This window comes from Echinops telfairi, unplaced genomic scaffold (genome assembly GCF_000313985.2).
Source record: "Echinops telfairi isolate 266 unplaced genomic scaffold, ASM31398v2 ScPeMD7_7424;HRSCAF=8462, whole genome shotgun sequence".
Lineage (NCBI taxonomy): Eukaryota > Metazoa > Chordata > Mammalia > Afrosoricida > Tenrecidae > Echinops > Echinops telfairi.
Window position 1 is genome coordinate 44,726,543 of NW_022111324.1, and position 7,774 is coordinate 44,734,316.

At 45.9% G+C, this 7,774-nt stretch overlaps 1 pseudogene; it reads left to right on the top strand.

Annotated features, from left to right (window-relative positions):
• Positions 1 to 745: 745 nt before the first annotated feature.
• On the top strand, positions 746 to 986 carry LOC115872361 (annotated as a pseudogene).
• The last annotated feature ends 6,788 nt before the right edge of the window (positions 987 to 7,774 follow it).

Below are 7,774 nucleotides of genomic sequence, written 5' to 3' on the forward strand. Positions count from 1 at the left end.
TTCAACGCCATTGGTTCTTGATCACATGCCACCCCTTGAAATGAGTGTCAACTCGTTCTTGTTGGTACAGGGAGTTTGTAGTCCACCCACCTTCCTTTGATACTGTCTGCATTGTTCAATATTTTGCCCATCTCACTAAAGAAGCTCACTGCCATCGAGTCGATGCTGACTCATATTGACTCTATAGGACAGGGTAGAACTGCCCTTGTGGGTTTCCAAGACTGGAACTCTTTACAGGAATAGAAAGTTCACCTTTCTCCCTCAGAGTCATTGGTGCTTTCGAACTGCAGACCTTGTGGTTAACAACTTCATGTGTAGCCACTCTTTTAATAGTGCCACTTGAGGCTGAATTTTTCCTTTAGTTCTCTAGGCTTATGATACGCTGAGCATGTTTTTCCTTTTTGGTTTTCTAACTCCAGGCCTTTGACCATTTCGTCATGATACTTTGCCTGCTTGAGCTGCCCTGTGGAATGATGAAGGCAGGAGCTGAACAGAAAATTGTTAACTATTACCAAGAGCAAGTTTCAATCTTTTCTGACATCTGCTTTGGTCTCTTTCTTTCTTTTCTGTCTTTTTAATGACCATTTGCTTTCTTCAAGTAAGATGCTCTTCATATACTGTATTATTTTAAAACATGGAACGTCTGAAACTGCTTGTAAAGGGGGGAGCCCCCAGCACCTAAAGCTTTCGATGACTTCTGTGCTGACCCAGGGCCAGGGAGAATCCCAGAGCAGCAGGCTTCTCCATGAGGAGCGAAGGCGCGGAGCAAGTGTCGTCTGGGGATCTCGAGGAGGAGGAGCAGAGCAAGCAGCCAGCGCCCTCCCTGAGCTGGTCAGCACTGAGTCTGGTTTCTGATGCACCACGTGAATGGACCCATCCAACGCCTGTCTGTGGACTTTGCAGACACACTCTGCTGGGGACCATGTCAGGGCAGGATGTTTGTGCTGAAGAGGCAGAACCGAGGCCAGGAGCCCATTGACATCTAAGCTGGCCGCAGAGGCAGGCGGGACACCACCATGGTGCAGAGGGGCCATGAGCCCTGAGGGAGGAGGAGTGTTCAGCGCCCTCTGCCTTCCCCTCGGCCTTCTGCTACAAGTGAGGCCGCCTTCTGCCCACGCACTCCCTACCTACTGCAAGGGTCAAGGCTTGGGGACTTAATGCAGTGTTAAAGAGAGGGCCACCCACTCAGTTCAATCTTCCCTTTCCTCCCCCCTAATAAACATAAACCGGATGTTATTTTTTTTTAAAAGAAGAAGAGGAGGAAACATCTCCTTCAGAAGGATGCCGACCTGGATGGGGCTTCTGTTTGGAAAAGAACAATAGCTTCCCACATTGACGCTTTTTTGTTTAATCAGGGTTCTGATGAGTTTGGAACAATGCTTCAGCAGGGGAAAACAAAGTATCCCCTTCTGTTGAGATAAGAATTAAAGTCATAGAAGATTTTCAGAGGAAAACATAGAAATCTCAAAAGCATAACTTTTATGTAGCCACAGCTTGAACTATATCTAAATTTGAATTTTATTTTATTTTTTAAAAAAAATTATGCCCCATCAGCTAGCAGATGCAATAAAATACAATACAGGACTATCATAAAGGGAGGCTCTTTTAGCCAACACGATGACAGGAGCAGTGAGGTGTTTTATTTTGCCTTCAGAAATGCCTCTCGTGGCAAGCTAATTGCAAGAGACAATTTCAGAGCTTTATTTCATTCATTTAGGATTTTAGTTTAGTTTCAATTAACATAGCTCTAGAAGACATTGACTATTAGCAAAGTATCATTTATACTTGAGTGTGAATTAGCTCACCCTAATCTCTCAAGGGATCTATAAGAGACTGGAAGAAAAGATGAAGGATCTAGATGTTACTATTGCTGTTGACCATCTTTGAACGGACCAAGGGGTCACAGTACACCCATGCATGTCAGAGACAAACTGGGTACCATAGTTTTCAATAGCTGATTTTTCAGAAAGAGCTCACCGGGCAAGCATTTCTTCCACGGCACCTCTGGGTGGACTGGAACCGCCAACACAAGCACCATAATAGTTAGCAGCCAAGTGCAATGATAGTTTACAGCGCCCAGGGACTCCGGCGGAGGTACAAGGAAACAGAAAGAACAAAGAGGGCACAAGCTAAACGTTAGCCCTTCGAAAAGTGGCCTCTGTCCAAGAGATTTCTACCTTTGGGCTGGTTTCGTAAAGACCAAGTGCTTAGGACTTCTTCAAATAAGGAACAACCAAGCCCATTGGCACCGAGTCCATTTGGACTCACTCAGAGCAGAGCTGCCCCATAGGGTTTGAGAGACTCTAAATCTTCACAGGAGCAAGCAGCCTCCTCTTTCTCCCAAGTTCAGGTTTCACTTGCTCAAGTTATATACCCAAAGGCCTGGCAGGCAACCAACTTGGCATCTGCTCTCTCTATTTCATAAACTCCTAACTGGGTTTGTTTTGCAAAGGTCACTTATTAGTACTTTGTTAACAGTTATAAGTTAACATTATCTCCCCCAAGATAATGATAGCGTTCTGTGTGTGCTAAGTCAAACAGGAATTAACAAAATTCCGATGGCTTACTTGGGGGATAAATAATGGGCCACTTTAAGGAAGAGATCTCCTGGGGTATGCAGGGAAACCTGCTGCTGAAGGCAAGCTCTGCGGATGTGGAACTCTGCACAGGCATAAACAGGAAGCGAAGCAGCTCCTACTGGGAATGGCAAGCTGCCTTGCCGGCCAGGGCGGATGGCAGATGCCCCAACAAACAAGGCGCGCATGGGCTTGTGTGGGCTCCGTTACGCGTCTGTAGCGCACAACCCACTACAAACAAGCACGTGAGCACAAGGAAACCTGTGCTGGCATGGCTCACCTGGTCACTTCACGATACATTAGTAAGCACAAAGAAACCAAGTGACAGTGCTCGCTACAGATGAGTCAATTAGCTCATCATTACCTTGCTTATCGGGTTGCAGTTCCTATTAGGGATGGTAAACATTTTGTAAAGGAGACTTTGATAATATCAGCAGGTGCTATGGGATTGGGAGAGGGACAGATGGCAGCCAGACCGAGAAACAGAATCTCGGTTACAGCGACAGATACAGGAAGCTGTTCACCACAGATCAATAAGCAAACACAAGTTTACCCTGCTGATTGGGGAATCAGGCACCCCTGGCTTTGAGTGGCTCATCTAAAGTAGGCCTGGTGCTTGATCCTGGGCATAAACCGAAGCCCATATTTTGTTTTGTTTATTTATTTGCATATCTGTGTCATCCGCATTTTCAGAAATCATATCCAATCACTCTGAGACATCTATCCTCCCACCCCCCAAGAAATTGCACACGCTAACAGCCAATACAATCCTCTTCTCCCTGATTTAAATGAAAGGAACCGTGGTGGCACAGTGCTTAAGCACTCAGCTGCTAACCAAAAGTCAGTGATTGGCGCCCACCCAGCTACTCCAGAGGAGAAAAAGGGGGCTGTCTGCTTCCACCAGGATCCCACCCTGGACCTGACAGTGGGGTGGTTCGACTCTGTCCGGTGGGTTCACTGTGAGTCAGAGTTGATGCAGCAGCAATCGGTATAATACAGAGGTGCCTACGATGGCTTTCTTTTCATGTTGTCCTCTTGACATAACGAAATTATTATCGACAAAAAGTCTCCAACCCTGAAAGGCACTCTCAGGAGGACTTGCCTGTTTCTTCTGTCTAAAGATCATCATGTGCACAAAGTATACCGTCCTGGGATGACGTTTTAAAGACAGTGCATTCTTTTTAAGCTTAAGCATATCCCTGAGTGGTGCAAATGGTTACAGCATGGAGCTACTAGCCCAAAGGTTGGAGGTTCAAGTCCACTCAGAAGTACTTGGGAAGAAGGAAGCCCTGGTGACATTGCTTTGCACATGCAGCCATAGAGAGCTCTAGGGAACCCAGCCCTGCTCTGTCACCCAGGACGGCACCAGGAGCTGAGGCTGACTGGACAGCGATCGACTGAAATGTAAACATTGGAGCTATAATTTTGAATTCCATGTGATCCCATGAAAAAGAAAGTATACAACTGTGGAAAAACATACCAGACCCAGACTCACTGCTATCAAGTTCAAATGGAGTCTCTGGGACTATAAATCTTTACAAAGGTAGATGCCATCATCCCTCTCTAGTACAGCAGCTGGGGGGTTCAAACTGCTGACCTTACAATTCTGAGCCCAACACCTAGCCGCAAACAGTGCTTCCTTATTAAAATTTGAGTGATCAAGACCTTACCCAAGCTATCAAAATTATTTGACGTACCAGTACCATTGTAAAACTGAGCTCTTCTTTACTATATGCACAATAAACTCCAAAGCCAAGCTCATTGCCGCCAAGTCAATGCCAACTCCTGGTGTCCCTACAGGACAGGGTAGGACTGCCCTTGTGAGTTTTCAAGACAGAACTAGAAAAACCCATCTTTCTCTTCTGGAGCAGCTGGTGGTTTCAAACTACTGACCTTGTGGTTAGCAGCCCAACTTGTAACCCTTACACCACCAGGGCTCCTGGATGTGCATAATAGCCCCACATAAATCTTTCTTTGGCAACACAGGCGATCATCAGTAAAATTTAGTTTTCTCTCATAACTCATGGCATTGTTCAATCCCCCAATCTTGATCTTAATTTGAAACAAAGGTTATTCCTAAAGAACAATAAATTGTATTTGCTTAACCATATGAGTTTTATCACTTACAACATCACCCATCTTTAAATATTTACTATAAAATCTTGAAGCGGGGTTACTTAAAAGAAAAAGAAACAACAAACTATGTTCAGTTAATTTAAAAAATATAAAATTTAACCCAAATATGACACAACATTTTGTTAAAATTATCAATTCCTATAGACAATAATTATTTAAATCAGTCATGGACTTGTATGTGTGAAGGTCTTTTCTGTTATTGTGATACTTTGAATTTCTGGAAACATTAATGACCTGTATTCATTTATTAATTATTTAGTAGGTTCCCAAATTGTGGGTATACTCTGACAAAACAAATTGGTAGTGATTTACAAACCAGAATATAGAGATATTTTTGTTTCTAGATTCTTCTTCAGCAAGAAATAAGGCGTGCACTCAAATTATTATTAATGGCAACAGCAAACCTTTAACAATGGAGGCGATGCATCTGGGATTTGTAAAGGACTTGCCAGAAAGAGGTCACAGGAAGAAGATAGAAAAAGAAGAGAAAAAAACACGATGGGTTTATCACTCATGTATATTAATTCCCAAGAAGACAGGACCTGATACCACAGTGTCTTGGAGGAAGAAAACAAAACCATTCGGAGCGTAAACATCCCCCCTGAGGAGCCAAAGAGACTCGGAGGCCCTGCCTGCAAAGGCAGATAGTGGCCACCCATCCATCCAGCCGTGACAGAAGAGGGTCTGCCCGGTGTTTCTTGGGTCTGGGGCAGAGGCCGCAGAAGACGATTAATAAAATAGAACTGGGGACCAAGCATGTGAATTGTCCAGAATCGCATGTCTCCCTGACATTATTCCACCAGGTGCTGAGGGTTTGAGCGCTCTGAGCAAGTTTATAGAAGGCTGGTCTTCGCTGGGGACAGAGCTAAACACCTCACCAGTGACACAATATAAACTTCACTACATGAAATCCTGGAAGTTGATGTAAACAGCTTTTAATAGCAGCGAGCATTTGTCCGCTTTGTTTAGACCATCTGGATGTCCCATTGTGTTCAGCTCCACACTGACTGCCGCCGGGTGACAGGTGATGTATGTTAAGTACGAGCAAAGTGCCTGGGCCCACTCTGGGGGCCTGAAAGAGAACTTTCCCGTGTTTGGTGGAATATTCTGTCAGATCGCAGCCGAGTTGCCTGCATCCTTCATGGCGACGTGCCAAAGTCCTCCAGCTTTTTCTAATCAAAGGAGAGTTCTGCCTTTACTGTTCGGAAGGTTAGGGAAACTATGCCAAAGTTCTCCCAGGCAGCTTGGAGCGCGCTGGCTGACAGGAGCGATTTCCAGCCTGGAGGAGGGACTAGAGAGCTGCTGATCTTAATGCAGGTTTTGCTGATCGAACATGCAACGCCTCTGACACGCAGGCCGTTAAAAACACCACAGAAGAACATCTCACAGACACACATCCCGCGGCTGGGGCTCTGAAAGGGCGAGCGTATGCCCCCCTCTGCACAACCCCAAGCCTGAGACTGATGCTGTGCGCACCTCCGCTCGCCTTCTCCTGCATCCCCCCTCCCGCGCTCCCGCGCTCCCGCGGAGAGAGACGCTCAACCAGCGGCATCCCTTGGGAGCGAGCCGCTGGGGGCGGGGTGCAAAAAACACGGGGTGACACTGTCGGTTGGGGTGACATCAAAATGACTGTCGATAGAATGTTTGTGCAACGTTTCAGCAGAACACTTCCCCCTACCCCAGGGGGGAGAGGGGGAAACCCTGGGCTTGGTTATACATCGGTAGCCATGTGGTGTCGTAGTTACTCGGGGCTGCCACCCAAAAGGTCAGCAGTTCCAAACCACCAGCAGCTTAGCGGAAGAAGACAGGGCTTTTTACTCCAGTGAACAGTTGCCGTCTCGGAAGCCCCCAGGAGCAGATCTACCCTGCCCTAGAGGGTCGCTATGAGTCGGCCTCAATTCGATGGCAGTGAGGGGTGAGTTCTAACAACAGTGACGTTTTTCGTCAGCCCCGCTTTCATGTATCAATCTATCTACAAAGGCTAAGCGTCGATTCGATTTTACTTTGTGAACCTTGGCATGCACTCTGATCAGGGCTGTCCCTATGCCCCAGTTGCAGTGACTCTTGGAAAACGTGGTTTTCTGCACTCACTACTCTCTCTGACTGTTGTTTTTGATGCTGGTCCTGCGGGCCGTGTCTTTTAAGTCTCTGATATTGTCGAATCTGCTGGGTGTTTTAGCTACAGTATTGTGGTCATTCGTATTTTTGAACCTAAATCAATAACTCTTTTGAGAACGCAGTCACAGCGAGAGGAAATGAAAATAGGTTTCGGCTCAGGCGCAAATCACGGGGCAACTGATCCTGAAGCAAAAGGTAGAAAGACTTTGCAAAACAATATTTTTTCTATTCATAAGAAATGCCCCAGCCAAGCAGGTCACAACTGCATGTAACACGTGTTCGATGGCAAGCATCGATAGTGAGCGTTGCTAAGGATCCATGTGGTCTCCTACAAGAGGAGGGCCGGGCGGCACCGGGAGTTGCTGCAGTGCCCAAAGCCGACCTTTGGTGTGACCCCACGGCTCTCAACAAGCCGCATTGCTATGCAGAAAAATGATTCCCGCGCAGCTGGCACACTGCGGAGCGAAGAGAGAAAGAAAGGGCTTCGAAATCTGCGCTGATCTCTCACCAGCCAGTTTGGCTTTTTTGGAGTATCTGTGACATGCTAGGTTTACTGTCTGGCAGACTCCTGCTGTGCTGTCACGGGGCAGCGGCTGCGATGGACTTGGAAGTACTTACGATGAAAATACAGCTCCGTCTAGAAATGTACTCGACACTTATCTGTAAAATGGTCTAACAGTATCAACAAAAACTCGCCAAATGTTTATGAGTATCTGAAGCACGGTGGCACCTTTCCATCAGAATTTTAAGACTTTATAAGTTGGTAAGGAAGGCATGGAATGCCTGATATTGATGATTGTTTAATTCTGTTTTATCTCAATTTTTTGTTACATTATAGACTATAGATTTCAAAGCATTTCCATATTCACTATTTTATTTTAAATGGCCTAACTTCACATTAGGTCATTTCCAGTGTCCAAATTTGGGTTTGGAGGAAGGCTTAT